The following is a 23,729-nucleotide window of genomic DNA, read 5'->3' on the forward strand; positions in this document are numbered from 1 at the left end:
TATAATTATAATCTATAGTCAGTAAAATTAATGACCTCCATGCACTCAACTCAGTGTACACCTAATAATGAATCTCACCGTCAACTTTGGTGGTTATATCACCTTCATCTTTCAGTGTCAGCTCTAAGATACGAACTACTTGTGCAGAATCTGAGGTGAGAACAACAATTGCACTGTGAATATACTACACTATAGCTAATAATTATGTACATGTTCAAAATAACATGTTCAGCACCATGCATGTGTTTATACAACACACTGTAAGTTAAGTTATTGGGTGCACTGTCGAGTGGACTATTTCAATACAGCGGTAAATATGTATTGGCTCCAGAAGCTATATGATAATTATGGCTTCATCGATTTATGTTGTTAAGTAACTTTTAGCTATAGCTCTTTTTGGGGGGTTAGCCTGATCTATGTAACATGTCTCACATTCTCTCAACGACATCATGCAGACAAGGTAACAGCATAAAATTACAGAGAGTCCTTCCAGATAGACACAGCAAAAACACTAGGTTATGTTTTATGAGATGCATCATCGTATTTTAGTGTTAAAATGACAGAAATTCTATGAAATTTCAAAAGATACGTTTCATTTGACATTTTGTAACGAATGTGCATATCTGGAAGGACTCTCTCCAAGGACGCCCTTGGTTAAATAATAAACAAGGGCGTATACAGAAAAGAGGGCATACAACTCGATATCATGCATGCACCGAAATTCAATATAAGTCGAAGTGATACATGCAGACTAAGCTTGAAAGACAAAACGTTTTATAATTATACATGCAGATCGATTAATGTAAAAGAGAAAATGTAAATGCTATAGCTATTATCATGTTATAGTGTGTTCGATTCTGAATTCTTGATGCGTTCGTGTTTTCTGTACATGCACAGAGGACAGTTGGGTTCGACGGGGTAGGAAAACGTCAGAGTATATAGTATGCATGTTCTTTCGAATGTGCCTCCCCATGCAGAAGCCGTTAGCTGCTAGATGCTGAGTTGCATGCCCTCTCCCACCTTCAGCAGTCAATACTTCCTTGATATAGCACGTAATTATAGCTACAACCATAAGCTAGCTATAGCTCATGATAAACTGACAATTCTTCGCATAATAATTATGGGAAAGCAGCACTTCAATTCGAGTACAAAAAACCTGTAATGCTAAAAATAACTATTAATACGTTTATAATCAAGTAAGTGCTAATTCTACGAAACTACGTAACTTAAAGGTACATCCATTATACTCTGCGCACGGCCCGGGTCCAGATTTCAACACCAAAATTTACACTATACAGTGTATGCTGCATCAAAATGATCCAAAATGAAGCTCAATGTTTTCTTTTTCCAAAAAACTAATTAGCTTAATTCAATTATGCTAATTAGTCCCATAAAATGGTGATGACGTCATGCCACTTTCAGAAAGAGAACTGCAAATACGGCGTTGAAGATGCTAATATCAAGCTTCAAAAACAAGGCTAGATGAACATCTCATAGCTAGGTACTAGTATCCTTGATGGGAAGAGTAAGAGTTATTGTATTCTTGAGATACACAAAATAGCCTACCTCTAGGGTGGCTGTCAGAGCTAAAGAAGCTAGCATAGCTAAGAAAGTTTTGCTTCCCATCAAGGAAACATCTAGACTCGCAAGCCACTCCCTTTTCTCTGATTGGACGGGAGTGGGAGAAAAGGGACTGGTGACTCTAGGCTACAGCTTGTGTAAATCAGGAATGCTATTAAATATTAATGTCATGTGCAAATTATCCAATTTATTCTGATGCGTCAAAGCAGAGTCAAACCAGCCTTTTGATATTATAGTCTATAATATAGATCCTTGTACCAGTGTCTGTTGTGCCACAACTTGTGGATTAGCATGGGACAGCTGATGAACATAGAAATCTTGGCAGTCCTTCTTTGAACGGAGGAGTGGCAGTGATTTAAGACAGATTGTACAAGTCTGACTACTCTCAATCAACTTGCTGCCCTCTGCCATTATCTGTCTTGTATTGTACAGGTTATTAAAAGCTTTAGGCAACCAATGACTTTCGGCTGCCAGTTCTCATCACGTACAACTAAAACACAGCTAATCTCAGCTGGTATCCTAGATGACTATATCCTAGCTGAATGCCTGATTTTGTCATTACTCCACCATCTTCTCTTTTCTAGCACTATATTATATAGCATCTATTCTCAAACTGTAGCTAAGAAGCCCGCGATCACTATTGCAGGCTACGCAATTCTACTTAACCTTACACAATTTTTGGATCACGTGGAAAAATCAATGAATAATCTCATTCTGGTAGAGACAGAAGCTGTAGCCCAGCGTCACCAGTCCCTTTTCTCCCGCCCCCGTCCAATCAGAGAAAAGGGAGTGGCTTGCGAGTCAAGGAAACATAATCATAACAACATACTCTATCTTTTGAGGGCCTAAACAGCTATACGTATTAATTTTGTTGCCAAAGATAATCTATAATAGCTCTAGCAGCTAGCTAAGCAAATACATTGACCTTAAGACGTCATGTGCAATGAATAACATTAATAAACATTATGAATCTCATTAACACTACATGATCTACATGATCTACATAAAATGTAGGCAATGAATAAATTAATCTTATCAGTGCCTGACCCAGGCCTTAACTGCACAGAGTATATGTAACTATAATTATAATAATAATAGAAGCTCATTGATCCTTGAGCAGCTGTATTATAACAGCACTCTAGACACACACACACACATACAGGGAATAATAACTCAGTACAACGAATACTACGCTATATATAATTATCCCTCAGGTGTGTATAATTATGTGTGCAGCAAGGTATACAGTAGTATGTTTGTGTGTGTGTCTGTGTAGAGTGATATACAACTGCTCAACAAGTGTATAGGTTAATTTCAGTGGATTTACAAAAATAATGCTTCGACTAGTTTTGCTTACTTTGAAGGCTATTGTAGACTTTAGCGTAGCAAAATCTGTTGAGTGTACCTTCTATTCGACTTAGTAGCTATAGCTCTGCATTAGAACGCTATAGCTGCAAGAGTGAGAAAAGAACTACAAAGCCACATGCACTTTCATTATTGCATTTGCTGACATTCGACTTCGAACTTTCGGCATCCTTTTTAGCGACAATCATGTCGACCGTTTCCCCGGCATTTTTTCACAGCATCATCCATGTGTAATAATAATTATGCCTCGAGGCGTAGCCGCACGAGGGATACGGTAAAGTTGACTGTGTGTGTGTCTGTGCCATGGGTCTGTTCCAGCTGTAACTAGCTGCTCATGCATGCAACAGTTGCAATGCGACAAAAACTAACAGCTTCAATAGGCTTCTATAATAGTTCTCGATTTGTGGATTAGCAAACTAAAGCTAGTTTGACTCACATTGAAGGCTGTTGCAGTCTCTTCAGAATCGTTTGTAGCATCATCTGCATGCATGTTTGCACAAAGTGTATAGTCTTGCACTAAAGTGCTAGCTTTTTGTTAGTTACAAGAGTCCAAAAAGAGCTGCTGTACTGTAGTAGCCATTTGTGAACTTTGATCTCTTGCAGACACACCCAATATTCATGTGTATGCACGCACGCTCATTCCAACGTGTGAAAAAATGTCCAGATCTTGTTTAATACTTCTTTTTCTGGTAAGCCACAAAACACTGTAATAATGAAAGCACCGCGGGTGCTGATGCCTCAGTGGAGGTGCCAAAGCTATACATAACATAAAGCTACTAATAGCTAGCTTTTATAGCCTCGTTTCCAGGCCTTACTTTTTCTTGCTGTTGTCACTGTTCATCCATAAATCACTAGAAAGACATAGTGCTAGTGAGGCAGCAAAGAAAGAAATGGGCGTACAGTTAAGAAAAAGTAAGGCCTGGTTTGGGAAATCGCGTGATCCACAAGGATTTTTATGAACGTGGGCGATATGTAGCCCACAATCGTGACGTAAGGTATTCTCCCACGCATTCAGAGTTAATAAGACTGTACATGTACTGAGACAACCACCAAGCTGTGCTGCAAGTCAGATCAGAGAACCAGCGTGGCCAGCTCTGGTGGCAGTAGCTACCTGCTATATATGATAATGATGACTAACTTAAGCTATTCTTGATCTATACTAGCATGTAGAAAGACACAAGAAAAGGTAATAGTCTGATAGAATCTGAACACACAATCTAGACTAGTAGATCATCTAAGGTATTAGTGCTTGCAAACTTCCAGTTCCAAGTCCATGTCCAGCTTGCTGCAGGCAAAGTTTTATTAGTCATAGATATCTGCGTGGGCAGTCCAACATCTCTAGCTCAGCATGCCCACGCTCATTTTCACCCTTCTACCACCCTTCTACCCTCACGCGACTTCCCGATACAGGCTCTCCTTTTTCCTAACTCTACGTCTATTTCTTTCTTTTTTCCTCCAATTAATACCGTATTTTATCTCATTGAACGATTAAGACAGTACACTGTTAAAAATGGGGTGTTACGTAGCACACTAATTTTAGTAGGTAAATGTCAGTGGTGTGTTAATGAACACACTCGTGTGTTTGTCGTGCTCAACAACACACTTGGAGTGTAATAGAACACACTCGGGTGACACAACAGAATGGTGTGTTACTGAACACTCTGACATCCATACAGTGGTGTAAAGTAGCACACGATATATAAGATATTAAGAAGGTCTTTTTACTTTTCAGATACCAGAATTAATATTTATGTTCCACTTAGTACAGTTAGATCACCAAGAGTGCTAAGTATGTGCAAGTGAAATAAGAGTTGAAATGCTGCAGTCCCTGCAAATACGGGAAACAACTTGCTATCACTCTCAAAGGAAGCTTTATACTTTGCAAACCCAGAAATCCAGGTCCTAAAAGTATGGCTATAGTATATAGAAGCCTGCAATGCATGTAGAATCTCTACATGCATGCTATACTAGAGCTAAGTGGCTAAGTCCGGACCTTCTGTGTGCGCATGCGCATTGAGGCTAGAAGCACATGTAGTGTGCTTTAATTAAAATCAACAACAAGAAGAACTGGAGAAGAACTCAATTTAGCTCTGCACTAACTGCACTGAGTATTTAGCTTTCCTGAAGAATATACACTGCTGCAGCACTTCATGGAGCTTCCAAAGGCCATTCATGTGGTAAGCTGGTGAAATACTATGTGTGATATGATCATATAAATAATATATAGCCTTTCTCACAACTCAGCCCAGAACTTGACCTCATTCTTGACCTGAGCACTGTTTGGGTATAGAAGTGACTATTCTCTGGGACATACTAACTGCTATAAATGTGCAGAAAAGTATCCAGATACGTGGAGTAATAGATATGCTTACCAGACATAATTGTATTTATTATTTAGGATGAGATACAAGATGACTTCAATCAAAATGTGCTACTGCTGCTGTGCGCTCTTTCGTCAAAAAGGAAACATGTGATGTGCTGTCATTAACAGTAATGTGTTATGTAATAATCTGTATAACATTTAAATAGTCGTTCGTTGTATATATGTTTTTGATTTGTGTTAAATGACTTGTACATTTCGTTGAAATTGCAACAGCACCAAGCTAGAAGTAATCTTACCGTCCTGAAAATAACCAAGTTACGAGGTGCACATGCACTGTATGCATGTGCTAGACAAACATTATTAGTGTGCTTGAAGGCACTGTATGCATGTGCTAGACAAACATTATTAGTGTGCTTGAAGGCACTGTATGCATGTGCTAGACAAACATTATTAGTGTGCTTGAAGGCACTGTATGCATGTGCTAGACAACACATTTACCAGTATTAGAAGGCACCTATGCATGTGCTAGATAACACACTTGCCAATGTGTTCAGCAACACACAACAGCTTCTGTGTTACAAAACACCTTTAGGGGTGTCAAATTTAAAGTGTCATACCAACATGCCAAAAGTGTGTTCCAGAACACATCATTTTTAACAGTGTATTTTATCTTATTGAACGATGTGATAAAGAACAGAAAAAGGAGAGCCTGTGTAGAGGCTAAGCTTTTATACACACATTTATAATTATAATTATAATAATTAATTATAATGATGAACATCTTTAATTTTGTTGCATGCAATCAACTAAATAGTGGGTAATGATCAACCATGATCAATGCCAAAAGTTCAAGTCTAAAATTAATGGCTGCAAGTCAGCAGAGCCTTGCAGCTCTCTGCTCACTCTTGCAGTTACCAATAGCTAGCGTTCTAGTGCAGAACTAACTACTAAGTAGAGTAGTAACACTCGGTGAACAAGTTTTGCTACGGACTCTTATGAAAAGGCTGCAATGGCATTCCAATTAAGCAAAACTAGGCATAACTCGAGAATGAAGCATTATTTTGCAAATCCACGAACAAGTAAACATGACTAGAAGCCTATAGAAACTCTTACTTGCACTTGATTCATCCTTGAGCAGCTGTAGCGGTCTATATATACACACACACACAGACACACAGACACACTATACCGTATACCTCGCTTGCGCATGCGCACCGAGGCATAATTATGATACCACAATAATTACTCAATACATGTACACATTATTTAAATATTTTCTTCTTATTAATTCTAATTATACCTTCTAAATACTACTTTCTGTGCTTGAATTCTCTCTTAACTTTGCATAATTCAACAGTTATCTGTACTTTTTGAGCGAAAGCAAAACATGGCGAGAGGCTTAGCACAGTGCAAACTGTATACATGTGTGTAATAGTCTGCTAGTACTGTATAGCTTCATTGGCGTTGGCGCTGCATTAGCACCTGCGGTGTTTCATTGAGCACATGCACATAGAAGGGGGAAACCAGCAAACAAAACTTCATCCAATGTGGGACTCAAACCCACGACCCTTAGATTAAGAGTCTGATACTCTAAAGAAAAGGGGATTTCAATGAACGAGCGCACAGCGCGAACATTTTTGGGGGTTACGCCACATTTAGTAACACGTTGTGCAGTAAGACTATGTAAGTATAAAGAAAATCCCATTCTGAAGTCCCATAGATATATAGCTAGCTGCTATACTATATAATTATGAACAGTCAACTAGCTAGCGAACCATTGAAGTTGATACATCAAAACAACAATCATTAAATCAAATTGTAACTACAAAAAGCTAGCTGGTATAGTTGTAGCGTTATTGTGCAGAGCTATATATATCTACTGAGTATAGAGAACACTCCATGGACAAATTTTGCTATAATTATACGCACTCTTCTGAAAATAATATTAGTCTGCAATAGCTAGCTATAACTGAACGAAGCATTATCCGGGTTGGGATGTTTGAACTTGGTTTCTGTACAGACTATGGCAAGTCTTTGACGTTATATATGCTCAGTTCCAACTTAACTGTGACAATACAACCATCGTAGAGTAGATGAGAGCCTCTTCTGGCTTCAGAATAGTGTGCAAGCATTCTCGACAACGCAATAGAGGGCATAAGCCACAGCTTCACAGGACAATTGTTAAAATTAATACGAAAAAAATAGTAAAAAACTAGTTTACAGTATAATTATGCCTCGGTGCGCATGCGCAAGCGAGATATACGGTAGTGTGTGTGTGTGTGTGTGTGTCTGTGTAGACTGCTACTGCTCAAGGATGAATCAAGTGCAAGTAAGAGTTTCTATAGGCTTCTAGTCATGTTTACTAGGATTTTAATACGTGGATATGCAAAATAATGCTTCGTTTTCAAGTTATGCCTAGTTTTGCTTCATTATTTACTTTGAATGCCTTTTCAGAAGAGTGCGTAACAAAACTTGTCCATATAATTATGCCTCGAGGCGTAGCCGCACGAGGGATACGGTAAAGCTGACTGTGTGTGTGTGTGTGTCTGTGTGTCTGTTCCAGCTGTAACTGCTCAACGGTTGCAATTCGACGAAAGCTAACCAGCTTCTATAGGCTTCTAGCTACGTTCTCTTGGATTTTGATTCGTGGATTAGCAAACTAAAGCTTCTTTCTCGAGTTATGGCTAGTTTGACTCACATTGAAGGCTGTTGCAGTCACTTCAGAATCTTTCATAGCATCATCTGTCCGCACAAACTTTCTATTCAACATAATATGAGTTAGCCTTGCACTAAAGTGCTAGCTTTTTGTTAGCTACAATACACAGAAAATATCTGCTAGCTAGCAGTAGCCATTTGTGAAATTGATCTCTTTGGACACACCCTTTAATTATTCCTATGGATGTAATGCGCATGCGCGCTCATTCCCACGTGTGAGAAAATAATATCCAAGATCCAGATCCAGATCCTCCTGGCAGAATCATCTTTTTCTTGAGGGCCTGGTAAGCCACAAAACACTACCATATAACAATATAAATAACAATATGCATGTACACAGGTCTTTTCTTCTTAGATTCTGAACTACAGATTCTGGAAGAATCAATTTTCTTCTTTCTTGAGGTCCTGGTAAGCCCCATAATACAATAAATAATAACAACAATAGATGCATGTAAATAAGTCTTTTCTTCTCAGTGACTTTATAATTATAGATAAGCTAACTTTAATATAAAATTCATTATAGAAACTAATATAACACTCTAATACTTTTGAGCGAAAGCAAAAACATGGCAAGAGGCATTAGCACAGCGCCAGCTTGAACACTAGTTAATGGAGTGTTGCTACTCTACTTAGTAGTTAGCTCTGCACTAGAACACTAGCTATTGTTATATAGCTGCAACAGTGAGAAGAGAGCTGTAAGTCTCTGCTGATGTAGCCATTCTATTATCGCTAAAAAGCATAATAGAGGGATGTGAAGAAGAGAGAAGAGGAATTAAAATCTTAGGCTTGAACTTTTGGCATCAAAGGTTTTTAACAACAAAATAATGGTTGATCATTACCCACTCTTCGAGTTCTGCATGCAGCAAAATTAATCAATGCAAAAAATTTTCATGAAATATTCTGTGTGTATAAACGCTATTTAATTTATGATATGTAGCTTTGGCACCTCCATCAGGCATCAGCACCCGCGGTGCTTTCATTTTATAAAGGTTTACTAACGTAGAACGAATCCCCCAAATTCTGGGGAACTCAGTTTGCTCATGTGCACTATCACCCATGCAATAGATACCAGACAATATTTTAATTGGCCTGGTCTTGTCAGGAATGTACAGCATAATAATAATTATTATGGTCAGAAACCATAACCGATGAAAAAACCGCGGGTGCATGCTGATGCCTCATAATATGGAGGACAGTATTATAGTGTATCTAAATGTAAAAGCGGGAAATGATCGACCATGATCAGTGCTAGTATACCAGAGTCTTCTATACATGGAATACTAACGTTAGGAGAGCTTATCAGCTGAAGAACATAATTATACATAGAAGCGCTTTTTCAAAGAATCCAATAGTATAATTATATCCGACTAGAAAAACATTTGCTATGATCGGCAACGAAACCATCAAAAAGCGTTGAAACAAGAAATCTGGTGAGAAGGCAGGGATAATTTATAGTTTATACGACAATTGAGATCGAAAAAAATTAGTATAAGGCGCTCAGTGGGTAGCTAGCTGAAGATCAAAGTGTTCTGGTGTAATTTAACTTAGTAGCTTTGGTATAATATACAGTAGAACCTCGCTTATCCGAATAGAGCGGGACTAGACCCCATCCGAATACATGAAATTTCCGGATTAACAGACGTCACTAATAATTGATTATGAATATCATTAACGAAGACACTTTTGTAGATGTATTATGATTATTATTACTGTGGCCAGAAGGGAAGCTGCTAGCTAGAATAGTCTTTATCTCTCCAATACAGTGAGTCTTGTGAGCTCTCTCTTCGTTTTCTTTGCAGTGGCCATTGTCTTGAGCAGTTTATCTATCAAATTATTGCTGATTCAGCTAAGCACTTTACATTGCGCATGCGCAGTACTCTATTCTACTGACAGCCCCACCTCTTTTTCAGTTTGCTATTTTGTCCGGATTTGCGAGGTTTCGGATTAAAGGGGTCCCGATTAGCGAGGTTCTACTGTACTGTACAACAGAACAAATTTGCAGCGTGTTTTGAATGCTATTATTATATAGCTTTGCTAGAGAATGATAGTATATCGAATTGTATTGAGCGCCTAACTGTGTCCATAGAAAGGTCAACGCAATGAGTAACCATTCCCTATAATTATGACAGTATAGTCTACAAGTTACTATACACCCTAGAGCACTGAAGTGCTAACCCTCGGCTGTTGTCAGGATAATGGAGTGTGTTCAGTTATACAATAATAAAGAGACCGGTAAAGGATCACTTTAGCTACATGTAGATCTACCTCGAATAAAGGTCACGTATGGAGCTCATGCAAGTTCAAGCTATTCTGCAAAAATTAAATGAGCGAAAACTATTTTAACGCTCATTTCGCGAAATTTCATATATAATATAATTATACCCTCATAAACTATACCCATGCACTATATACGGTAGGAAGAGAGCAGGCAACAACTATATTATTGTTTAGTGTTAAGTGCCATCAACACGCAGGAACATTTCACCTATATATTAGGGGTCACACAAAGAGAAACTACATTTGCCCACATGCTACTGATTGTACAGAGCATGACCACAAAGCTAATAACTATACGTAAGAGCAAGCCACAAGTATTGTAACAGAGGTATAAATTATATTCGGTCCATCGGTCAATTTCTGAGCAATTAGCCGACCATTAACTACTTGCTCGGTCATAGTGTCCTAGAATGCAAAGATTGAAGGTCAAAGGTCATAACTAGGGTGACACAAGGTGTCATGGGGCGAGCGTGTTTGGCTAGCCTGACTTCTTTCTCTTTAGCTGTTTCTTGGGCTCTTGCTTGTCTCTCTCGATCCCTCCTTATTCGAAATCTTTCTTGTTTGCGTTCGTTGTCAGGATTCATTTTATGCAACTTTTTCTTATGCATCCAGTTGTGCAAAATACACGAGGAATACACGAAATTGGTAAGGACCGCGTGTGTAAAAACCAGCTATCAGGCCGTACCAACGTACCATTACATACATACATACAGAGAAATTTCCTACTGTCGTCACTAAGTTATGGCTCGCTATGCTCGCCCCAATTAAAGTTATGATGAACATATGCGCACTCATAATTATATCAGCTATGTTGTTCATTGCAAGAACAGGCCTATAGCTATGTAGCTATGTAGCAGAGTGACAAACCGACTATTAATTGGTAAGCTTCTACCTACACCCTACTTGATTACTAAGGACATTGCATGGGTAATATTGTGTGTGACCAATATCACCTGATGGCAGAACAAAATGGTATTATGCTAGGACAACTTATCAGTATAATCAAGAGGTGTTATTTCTACCTCTGCTGTTAAGTGCCATCAAAATTAATGTCTTATTGTTTTGTTTAAAATCTAAAATGGAAGTGAGTGTGTTTATGTGTGCGTCTCTGTGTATGTGTGTTTGTATGTGTGTGTGTGGGTGGGTGTGTATGGGTGTGTGTGGGTGTGTATGTGTGTGCGTCTGTATGTGTGTGTGTGTGTGTGTGTGTGTGTGTGTGTGCATGTGTGTGTGTGTGTGCCTGTGCGTCTGTGTGTGTATGTGTGCGTGTGTGTGTGTGTGTGTGCGTGCCTGTGCGTGTGCGTGCACGATCAGAAGTCCTCCCATTACTTACTGCAAAGGCTGTCAGTCGCAGTACAGCGTGGAAATGCGGCCTCAGTGATGGGCACAATGGACTCGCAGACCCTCTCCCTCGAAATATTGGAACTTTGAATTACTACATTATTTATTGTTGTACGAATTACACCTGGTCTGTACATGTATATATATATTATATAATTATATTATTAAACGAACAGGAAACATAATTATTCATGTACATTTCTAGCAATATTGAGTGTTTGACATAAGCACATGTACATGCATGTGTCTAGCCCTAACCACTTATGTACGTTAGTTCAGCTATGATAATACGGCCTTAAAGTTTTACATGACACACACACAGACTTACCTAGGTCACACTGTCCAGTTGCCACCAGCAACTGGACACACTTCAGGTGTCCCTTGTAGCAGGCCAAGTACAGGGCAGTGTCCTTATCAGTATCCTGTACATTGACATCGATGCCATCTTGCTGTGTGAGTATCTTCACTACATCAGGGTGACTGTTCCAGCATGCCCATTGGAGAGCGGTCCATCCACACCAGTCCGTCCAGTCTACAGGAGCTCCTCTAGCCAGCAGCCTCTCCACCTCGTCCACACGACCATCACGGGAAGCATCACAGAGTTGCTGACCCAGATCATGACTACAGTGTATTGTGGGAGGAGGTAAACAATGAAGGGCAGAAATTATCATTATTATGTACCTATACAAATGACAATGAGTAATCTCAGTCTCCAATTAGTGGACTCTTAGGTGGTGAGGAGTGAGTGGGTGTATTATAGAGGATGTGACTGTATTGACCACAATCTTAGGAGCTAGCCTTCACTTGCTAGCTATACCCACATCTAGACACCAGAGGAGCCTGCAACTAATTAACCATCGCTCAATTAGGTCACTCATTAGTTTCTGAGGTTGTCATCTAAATAAGTAATACAGTCATCTTTGCTTCTATAGCTAGTAAGCACGAGTTATACTATTATACAGTATAAACAATACATGTAGTGTTAGGAGTATACATTATGGTCACAGTCATTATTGGAGTGTCTGGATTCATAGATAAGGAGTACTGTATTCATTGTGGCCTCTGAGATATGGTCACCTCAATGTACACAGCCATTCCACCAAATGTTCACCACTTAGTAAACCATAGATTATAAAGTTAGAGAAGTTACATTGAATCTGCAATGGATCCTCGAAACTATTTATGTTACTTATGAACGAGGCTGTTAAGCAATTTTTTGCCGGGTAACTCCATTAAAATAAGAAAGTTGTGTTTCCTCGAGACATCATCTGTTTATAACATGCCTAGTCCGTCAGCCACATGTAGTACTTATAATGACTGACAACGTACACCCAGTAAAAAAGATAAATTAGCTAGTAAAGTCATAAGTTCCCAAGGCTGTTTTAGAGCATGCTAGTTATAACTACTACAATAGGTATAGACCTTGAAATAATTATAAGTAAGTTGCACAGACTAAAGCAGCTATTTGTAGTTTATTATGCACTGTGTGTAGAAATAGGTATTGTTGTGGCTCGATTAAACCACAGCGTAGCGCGGATGTTACTCGAGGGTACCTTCGTTTCCAACCCCTTTAACCCCTCAATCTATGGTAAAACATAAAAACTCATGATCAGAGTGTTCCAGGGTTCAATGAACTATTTGTTGTGTGGGTTCTAATGAATAATTAAGAATGGTATGCAGAAACATTAAATTTTTTACAGAGCAAATCTAATGTACCTATCAAAGTGTCGCCCCACTACCCTCCTAGGAGGGAGGGGTCAGGCTAACATGGAGGATTTGACCATAATTATACCCCAGGTCAAATTCCCCACATGCATGGGGGAGGATTCTTTGTTCAAATACCCTAATTTCCTCAGTCACCATGTATGTGGTGTTATCTGTGTCAAAATGACTATGACAATGTACACACGTGTGCATTGATATGCACGTTACAATAATTATGCATGTCACCATGCATATGCACGTTACAATATGCATGTCACCATGCATATGCACGGTACAATATGCATGTCACCATGCATATGCACGTTCATATTATAAATAATACGCATGGCGATACATGTTACAATAATACATCAACATTCATATACATTACAGTCAGTTACCATAATTATTATAATTATTATGCATCATAATTATTATAACCATACACATTTCAATATACATTCTGGTTTCACCAGCAAGACTCCATTTGGCCTTGAAAAAACACCGCAATAATTATAACTACCTGGAGTAGGTGGGACACTAGTCTCGCAGGCCATATTTTAAAAACTGATACTGACACCTTGATTGTACATGCGCAGGGTAAAAATATAAGCCCACTCCACGTGTACATGCAGAGTATCAGACCAGACCATTCTGATCTTGTTCCCGATTACCTCCTCATCAATTGTCCAACCAAAGAGCAATAACACAGAGATCTGAACTACTTTTGCTATAGCGTTTGAATGGCTGACAAGATTACTCGTGCCAATAATCTTTTACGGCAAGCAGTTGACCTATTGAATCCGAATCCTAATCCTCCGAATACAGGTGTACCGGTAGGTGACAGTCGAGCTAGTCATGACAGTGGGGAACCCAGTTCCAGTGTTCGTATACGGAAGCAGGTTCCAGCTCCAGCTCCAGCTTTGGCCTTTGTACTAATTTACAGCCAAGGTAGGCTATACTCGTAGGGTTTGGTGCACTATTTTATGTTGGTTGTAACTTCTAATACTAGCCATTACTTCTAATTCTGTAGTAATTTTAACGTGCAAGATATGCTACGTCCAAGGGCAACAGGCAGACGAAGAAGTAACCCATATGAAAAGAAGCGTGGAGGTTTAACCTGGACGCACAAGTTTGTGTGCCTGGGTCAATACTGTAGAACTTGTGCCGACTCCACAGGATAAGTATACCCTTAAGATTGCTGAGCTCGGAGAAAAAAAGTTGGTATTTAAGCTAAGTGGAAGTTACGCCTATCTGAAAGAAGTAATTGTGCAAGCCTTTCCCTTATTAGAAAAAGCTGGTGGGTTTGAGCTTAGTAGAACGAATGGTCCTTACAGCAAGCAATTGGTTCCGATTGATTGTACCTTCCTCACGTCTGTTTCCAAGCTCAAGCAGTTTGTCGAACAAGCGAGAGTTTATATCCGGCCCCTTCAAGCTGACATCATCGACATATTTGGGCAGCCTTGTGATGCAGCAAATGTGGTTAGTAGTAAGAGGGTATGTGGGTGCTAATATAATAATTATACTTACGCAGCTTGAAGACGAGCCGAAGGAGAAGTGCCTGGAGTGTGGGAAGGAAGTAGACCTCTCGTTTTTGAAAACTCATATAGAAGTTTGCAAGAAAGGAGAAGGAAATGGAAGGGTGTGAAATATGATGTCCTTATTTTTGCTTTGTTTTTAAAAATTGTCCCCATGCAGGGAAAGTTCGGATCCTGATGTTGAACTTCCACCAGCACTACCCCCAATACTACCACCATTGTCTGAACTACCCCCATTGTCTGCGTCTTTACGTTACAGGTATAATAAACTTGTGTTCAAAGGAAGAAACAAAGTGCAAAGTGCAAACCTCCTGCACTCCCAGTGTTTGGGGTTTATATAAATAATTCTTTAATTACAGGACAAATGTTAGCTTGTCCACTCCAGCAGAAGCTCAGCAGTCTACTTATTCACCTGTTGGTTATTCGTAAGTACCATATCCAGCTGTGTTAGGGATAAGTGTAATATGCATATTGTTTGTTTAGGGCCTATATTAACCTTACTGAGGAAGATCTTCCTGACGATGATCCTGATTTTCAAAGAGCATTAGAAGCAAGCTTTTCATCGCAAGCTGAATCCTCAGCACCTATTCCGTAAGAATTATATCTGCTGTGTACAGTTTAAAATTCACATTTTGCTATTATAGGTCTACAAACACTGCGCACATTCTGCAAGAACACATCAATAGTTTAGAGATTTTGTCTGATTTTGATGATGCTCATCAATTGGTTACTGTGAGACGCAAACATATTTGGAATGACGTCAAAAGGTGTTTCAGCAAATCGTACACAAATCTTTCTCTACCGTTAAGAGTTACATTAATTTTGTTGGGGAGTCAGCTGCTGATGAAGGTGGTCCAAAACGAGAGTTTTTTAGGCTTGCTATGGAGTCCTGTTTGAACGATCCGTCCTTGTTTTCTGGTCCTGCATTCTTAAAAGTACCTCTTCACAACACTGCTGCTCTCTTGCAGAGGCATTTTAAATACGTCGGCAACGTATTAGCGATGTCTCTTATTCAAGGAGGGCCTGTACCTATTTGTTTCGCAAGTTGGGTCTATGAGTATATTGCAAACGGTCTGGAACGTATGGAGATTAATGATGATGAACTTTCTTCTGATTCAGTGAAAGTTTTTCTGAAACAGGTAAAATGTCATTTTTTTGGTTGTGATAATCATGATAATTGTCTTTTGTGTAGGTAAAAGATGCTAACGACGTTGACATTCTTCATGAGGTTCTGTCACGAGATGAAGCAGACGTTGTGTTTGCTAGTGGTTTTGCTAAGCCAATAAACCAGGTGACCTTTGACGATATTTCAAGTATTTGTCAAATGGTTCGTATTCATTCATCTGTGCTGCCCGTAAAGGCTGAGTTAGATCAAATCAAGGAGGGTTTAAGTCTCTTCAGTGTTGCGGGCTTCATATCACAATCACCCTCTATGCTTAAAGAACTGTTTGTGTCCCGTGTGCAGCCACTTGCACTTTCACTCACTAATTTCTTGGAGTTGATTGAATACAAGTACTCCAGTATAGGTTTAAATATGAGAGAGAGGGAGGAGTCCACTACGATGCACTGGAATGAGCTGTTAATAGAGGTTGATAACAAAATGGCAGGTATGGCAATAGAATAATTATAATTTTGTAAATCATGTTTGGTATTTTCTTTTTCAGAGTGTAACGTTTACTCCATTGATGGGGAGCATGAAAATCGATCCCTCACATTTGAAGACTTCCTAACATTTGTATCTGGAGCAAATCGCATACCACCAACAGGGTTTGAAAAACTAATCACGATTGATTTCAACGATACTTCTTTGTACCCTACCGCCTCAACCTGTGGATTAACGATGTATTTACCCACCAAATTTGACACCTACAGTGACTTTAAGAGTGCTATGATTGAAGGACTTGTTAGTGGATTTGGATTTGGACAGCCATGAAGCATTAAATTAGTAACGTTTTTCATGAACATGCAGTTATTCTCCTCACCCCCATCATACTATGATAACCCAATTGTGGTTCAGTCCCCATGATTACAATGTGTTTGTTCTTGTCTTGCAATAAAAATTAACTATCAAATTCATCAGCTAAGTATATCTAATGCTCGTCTATACATACATAGTGATACCATAGTTGTTGTCATCCTCAAGTGGATCCACATTATACCGACTTAGTTGCTTCCACAGGGGGTACTACCACCACATTGTTATCGACTCTAGATGGTAATAGTGCACAAAGGTCAACTCCACAGCACCCACGAGTAGAACCCTGAGATAATGAAAGCACCGCAGGTGCTGATGCCTCGGTGAAGATGCCAAAGCTACATAACATAAAGCTACTGATAATTTTGCTGCATGCAAAAACTCACAGAGTGGGTAATGATCGACCATTATTATTGTTAAAAACGATCTATGCCAAAAGTTCAAGTCTAAAATTAATGGCTGCATTAGCAGAGCCTTGCAGCTCTCTTCTCACTCTTGCAGCTACCAATAGCTAGCGTTTTAGTGCAGAGCTAACTACTAAGTAGAGTAGCAACACTCGGTAAACAAGTTTGGCTACGTGCTCTTCTGAAAAGGCTGCAATGGCATTCCAAGTAGGTATAACTCGAGAACAAAGCATTATTTTGCAAATCCACGAATTAAAATCCAAGTAAACATGACTAGAAGCCTATAGAAACTCTTACTTGCACTTAATTCATCCTTGAGTAGCTGTAGCAGTCTACACAGACAGACAGACAGACAGACAGACAGACTCACAGACACACAAACACACTACCGTATACCTCGCTTGCGCATGCACACCGAGGCATAATAAACCCACTGTACATAATGTATAATTATATATACTGATAACAAACTTACTTGTGGTAGGGTTTGTTGTAACTGAGCGTAGCGAATTGTACCAGCAAAGAAGAGTTGAGCGGGTGAACGGTTTGCACATGAACTGAGTGGATGATTAATATAGGCTTGCCTAAAACTATTCAAGCTTTGTTGAATTCTGGGCTGATATATAAAGTGTAAAACAAACAAATGCAACTCGTTAGAAGGGTCAAGAACACCACAAGTTTCAAGGTGCGTAAAAATACTGTAGAATAGACAGAGGCATCCTTGGTAAACATCTCTCCAAAGCCTTTCAATCCTCTGATTGTGTACTGATCGACCCATAATCATTCCTTGGCCTATTCCTACATGCTGCAAAGACCACATATGTTCAGCAACCCCGATATTTTTGCCCCCCATATCAGATCGAACTTTGAGTGGATTTCCATAAGTACCAACAGCCTCAATGAAGTGTACTTCAACACTTCACCAGAAGTATTAGTAGTGGAGCACTTTAAGTAGACAGGTAGCCTTGAGTAACCGTCTATACCGCCATGGACTACGAATATCCATCTATAAGACATGATTTTATTATTATACAGACAAACATTTTATAACACCTCTAATTTTATATACCTCGATACAAAGGATAGCTACATCGCACTAGTTTCATTAAAGTCTATTTGCGTTAAGTTCGGCCCCAGTGTGGTCAATTATGGCTTCATTTATACTTTATGTGGTTGACAATACATGGAAAGTGCTAACTTTTAGTTTAAGCTTTCAGATCAACTACAGCAAAAAATTACGTTTTTTTTGTTCAGTTCATAAAGGAAGTATAATTAAGAGGTGTGAAAAAGTATTTGCAAAATCCGTGAATTCTATCAAACATACCTTACTAATTTATGGTGTCCGTCGATATGCCATAAGCTGCTGGAACGTCATAAACACGTCTGCGTACACTGGTAGAACGCCTAGCAGCAGTACCAACAGGATCAGTTCGCCGTAAGGATTCTCTAACCCTAATTTGTTGAACAATCACAGCAAAAACTGCTAACAAATACGGGAATTACGGGATGATCGTTAATGTCACACACACGGTACAGGTCACGGACTTTCACGGGGGAGTGGTTTAACGGGAACCGTAGACAACCGTTGCCGTGGGGGAGGGGCTGGACGGGCAACCGTATGAAGACCGTGCAGTCTGACCACATTAGCTGACGGACAATAAAGAGACACCGTATATCTATAGAGTTTTGCTACTATATAATTATGTGCCCACTTCATCAATGGCTATACTAATAAAAAAAACAGGGTGTAAATCTAGTTGATCAAGACGAGAGTGGATTAGAGCCACAACCAAAGAGGACCAGATCTAGAGCTGCTAGATCTAGTGTCCTGTGTCCTCACTTGCGATCAGCACATATCCAAATCTAGTTATTACCGTATTCAGATACAGACCTGAGTGACCATGACTTGCCTGGATAGCTATATTCAACTGGAGTTGTACTGTCGACTCGTTATAATAATAATAAACTTGCACTGTTTTATAATAAATTATTATTCTTATACGTACTGATAGGAGGAGGAGGAGGAGGAGGAGCTCGTAATTGCGCATGCGTAGTATGAAACCCACATTTTAAGCGGGATTTGGAGAAGCTGAGGACTTGGATTTTAAGATCAAGAGCCTTCACGTTGACGTTGAGCATGAGAGAGCCGGTTCTCTAGCTTTATGGAAGGGAAGCCTGTACGTATCTGTTCATGAACCAGCCAAAAAGTGTGTTAAGACAAGTACGTATGAAATATTAAATACGTGTGTAAAGTACGTGTATTGGGTCTTGTGTCTGTCAGGATGTTTCATCCTTCGGCAACAGCCTGTCAAGATGTATCATCTTTCGTCAGGTGGCCCGTCCATGTATACACTGTTTATGAATATTAATTTAGCCGTGTGTGTGTCACGTAGAGTGTGTGTATAAGTGTATTGGGTCCTTGTGTCTGTCAGGATGTTTCATCCTTCGGCAACAGCCTGTCAAGATGTATCATCTTTTGTCAGGTGGCCCGTCCATGTATACACTGTTTGTGAATATTAATTTAGCCGTGTGTGTGTCATGTAGAGTGTGTGTGTAAGTGTATTGGGTCCTTGTGTCTGTCAGGATGTTTCATCCTTCGGCAACAGCCTGTCAAGATGTATCATCTTTCGTCAGGTGGCCTGTTCATGTATACACTGTTTGTGAATATTAATTTAGCCTTGTGTGTAAGTGTATTGGGTCCTTGTGTCTGTCAGGATGTTTCATCCTTCGGCAACAGCCTGTCAAGATGTATCATCTTTCGTCAGGTGGCCCGTCCATGTATACACTGTTTGTGAATGTTAATTTAGCCTTGTGTGTAAGTGTATTGGGTCCTTGTGTCTGTCAGGATGTTTCATCCTTCGGCAACAGCCTGTCAAGATGTATCATCTTTCGTCAGGTGGCCTGTTCATGTATACACTGTTTGTGAATATTAATTTAGCCTGGTGTGTGTCACGTAGAGTGTGTGTGTAAGTGTATTGGGTCCTTGTGTCTGTCAGGATGTTTCATCCTTCGGCAACAGCCTGTCAAGATGTATCATCTTTCGTCAGGTGGCCCGTCCATGTATACACTGTTTGTGAATATTAATTTAGCCTTGTGTGTAAGTGTATTGGGTCCTTGTGTCTGTCAGGATGTTTCATCCTTCGGCAACAGCCTGTCAAGATGTATCATCTTTCGTCAGGTGGCCCGTCCATGTATACACTGTTTGTGAATATTAATTTAGCCGTGTGTGGGCAGTTAGGATGTTGCATCGTTTGTGTCAATTATTGTGTACTAATGATAATTGTATTGAAATGGGTTCTTTTGTCTGTTTAAATATCTATTTTCTCACTCTAAATGTAGATGCTCATGTGATCAATCAATGACAATCGCGTACTGGGCGTGGAATCAAAAATATGATGTGTCATGACAGTGGACATTACAGGTAATGTTTACACATATTAAATACATAATTGATAAAGTTGCTCACTATACAGGCACCCATTAACGTGTTGAAAACGACTCGTTGGACAATCATAATTATTATGATGATTTAATAATAGAATCTCAGGTGAGATATTAATGTCAGTGTTCAAACATAATTATAATAATGTGCTTGTGTATTACTAGTACAGTAATGTTGCAGACGTAAACCAACGTCAGTTCTTATGATCGTTCTCAAGGCCTGGAAACTGCTATTAAATCATAAAGGTACTATTTCTCACAATGTAATTATTGTCTACCGTATACCTCTTGACTAGGTATCGATGTCGATCTCTCAGATATGTCGATTCTGTTAAATTACCGACCGGTAAGCTAAAAGCGAGCTAAGTTTGAAACTCTGTAATGGCATACTTCTTTTCTCATGCAGGCTACCATGATCATACAAGTCATTGAAAGTGAACATAATGATGGTAAATAATACAAGTCAACACTAGGTAGCCTTTAAGTCACTCATTTTGTGTCCAGCTAGCTGTTGTCTTGTGTTTCTTGTCTTGTTTCTTTCTGATGCATGCTGTATATATAAATTATATTTTTGATTGAACTTTGAACTCAACTCTAAATAATTACAATGACATCATTAACTAGTACTAGCTGTAGCTAGCCAACGATCGATTACATAGCATGAACGGTCGACAGTCTATCAGCTCGTTTGTGTGATTTATACGGTAGCTATCACGGTCCATCACGGTAGGTTGACGGGTGTAGACGTGTAACAAACGGGGACTTTGGCGGGTACCGTCTGAGCGTCCCCGTCTAATTGGTCCCAATCCGGGATTACACGGTGCCCGTTTATTGAAACACGGGATACCGTTTATTGACCCGTTTCATCTAATAGTACGGGCGCACACTGTACCCGCATTTGTCAGTAGTTTTTGCTGTGAATGATTCCCCGTGATCGTAAATGTCCATGCATCATTTTGCTGCCACAACGAGGATGATCCATAGATATCTCCATAACAATTTCATCGAGATTGCAATCACTAATGCAGCAGTAGTTATCTGAATATGAGAGCCCATTCTGTCGCATTCTTCTACATACAGTGCTTCTAGACACACCTAGAATTAGAGCAATGTCGAAAGATGTGAACTGGAGATTCATAAGGGTTTCAATTATAGAGGGTGAAATTTCAAACAATGGCCTCCCTGGAATTGAACCAGACTCTTCACAATCTTGAAACAGCTCCCAACACTCAAACACCTTCTGCAAAACTTGAGGGCAAATACGGGTGGAATCAGAGCTCAAATCTAACTCTATCAAGTCGGCATATATACATTCGACATGTATACACACATAATCAATAGAATCATTGTTGCTGAGATCGAGCTGCCCTATCAACAACATGAGTGCGTTCAGTTTGCTTATAATAGTTCTTCTTTCTGCTGCTGCTGTGTCCATAACTTAACTGTATATCTAGCTGCACTATACAACTAGCTGCAATGTAATTATAGTCTCGACTATTCTATATGATGAGCACTTGCACTTACATGTACTTGTCACTCTAATTAAATTTAGACTCCACCCACCCACCCTTTCCCCGCCTAGATCTACCAATTATTATTAAACACTGTAATGCATACATGTATGCATACAATACGCATGCCATTATAATATTATGCATGTGGATAATCATAATAATTGACATGCATATAGTGTAACCTATACCGTGTGCCTATTGTAACATGTAATTGCCATGCGTATTATTTATGTTGACATGCATAATTATTGTAATGTGCATATGAATGCTGACATGCATAATTATTGTAACGTGCATATGCATGTTGACATGCATATTGTAACGTGCATATGAATGCTGACATGCATAATTATTGTAACGTGCATATGAATGCTGACATGCATAATTATTGTAACGTGCATATGCATGTTGACATGCATATTGTAATGTGCATATGAATGCACGGCGTGTGTACATTGTCATAGTCATTTTGACACAGATAACACCCCATAACCATGCACCAGTCACAGCCTCAAGCAGTTGTACAGTCTTTACTATGCAAGGCCAGGTCAAATCATATCAGTATGGGGCCAACATTTCAAGTCAAATTCTCTCGTATATCCCGGGGGGAGCACATTAGGTGCATAAAATTGCAATCTATTATTATTTCCTGAATCAGCAATCTCATGATGTAGTGTTTGATTGAAGCTGTACATGTATACTGATGTATCTTTGTCAACCCTGAATACATACACAGACAGCCCACCAGATATTATGTACACCTTGTAGCTGTACAAGCTCACCTTGTTGCCATTGTCCTCACCTTCCTGACCTGCCCTGGGGCGGAGCTGCAGCAAGATAGTGTAGCCCTGATCCGCAGAGTTACTTCAGCTTACAGTCACTTTTTGCATTTAAGAGCTGACACACCCTGACACTTTGTTTACTGAGTTACAAACTACGCCCCTTTTTTTTTAAATTAATGGATGCAAACAGGATGTGGTACTAATGTGTGCGCAATAATAGAAGGTTCAAAGTAAGTGAAAAAAAAGAGTAAGTGAAAATAGTTCATAATGTAATGTTACATTCAGAGTTAACCAGGTCCACGGCTGTAGGGATTAGAGCGCTGCGCGCCCACATGAGGACCTTTTTAGCTTGCACGGTCTGTAATCATTTATTATTAATGATCTTTACCTATACACCCAATATTTGCATCCCCTAAATAAAATGATGTATTTTTGTTGAGGTCTCACCAAGAGGTGTTATACATATTTACGGTATATAGTGTATAATTTCCACCCACTACCAAAATAGTCATCATGATTGTATAAAGGACTGCAATGAACAAACATGCATGAAATAAATGGAAGAATAAAATAATGTCACGTATTACAAGGTTGTGTATATACAGTGCATCCAGCTTAGAGAGTAGATTACCATAAATGTGTGAGTAGCTGTACTTATATGTAAATATCTTTTGATTGGAACATTTCTAAGAAATTATGTTGATACCAATGTGTAGATGAATGATAAAGCTACAACATACTCAAAAATGTTTCCATGGAAACATAAGGT

At 39.3% G+C, this 23,729-nt stretch overlaps 2 protein-coding genes and 3 long non-coding RNA genes across 6 annotated transcripts in view; 2 read left to right on the forward strand and 3 right to left on the reverse strand.

The window, feature by feature from the left end:
• Window positions 1–23,107, reverse strand: LOC135338642 (uncharacterized). The gene is made up of 3 exons (XR_010395686.1): window positions 22,961–23,107; window positions 11,595–12,223; window positions 1–150 (listed from the first exon to the last, which is right to left on the reverse strand). It is a non-coding gene; the product is annotated as an uncharacterized LOC135338642 (long non-coding RNA).
• Window positions 1–23,729, reverse strand: part of LOC135338505 (splicing factor 3B subunit 4-like) — a 166,848-nt gene that overhangs the window by 134,668 nt on the left and 8,451 nt on the right. The gene's annotated exons all lie outside the window — the stretch shown is intronic.
• The window catches only part of LOC135338491 (espin-like), a 100,824-nt gene that overhangs the window by 956 nt on the left and 76,139 nt on the right, over window positions 1–23,729 (reverse strand). The gene's annotated exons all lie outside the window — the stretch shown is intronic.
• Window positions 4,445–5,533, forward strand: LOC135338620 (uncharacterized). Its single transcript, XR_010395657.1, has 2 exons — window positions 4,445–5,123; window positions 5,191–5,533. It is a non-coding gene; the product is annotated as an uncharacterized LOC135338620 (long non-coding RNA).
• Window positions 19,221–21,251, forward strand: LOC135338535 (uncharacterized). Of its 2 annotated transcripts, none has more exons than XR_010395526.1 (6): window positions 19,221–19,444; window positions 20,563–20,644; window positions 20,697–20,770; window positions 20,830–20,910; window positions 20,961–21,010; window positions 21,071–21,251. It is a non-coding gene; the product is annotated as an uncharacterized LOC135338535 (long non-coding RNA). The 2 variants fall into 2 exon arrangements; XR_010395527.1 differs by having other exon boundaries at window positions 19,221–19,430.

The sequence above is a fragment of the Halichondria panicea genome, chromosome 7 (genome assembly GCF_963675165.1).
Source record: "Halichondria panicea chromosome 7, odHalPani1.1, whole genome shotgun sequence".
NCBI lineage: Eukaryota > Metazoa > Porifera > Demospongiae > Suberitida > Halichondriidae > Halichondria > Halichondria panicea.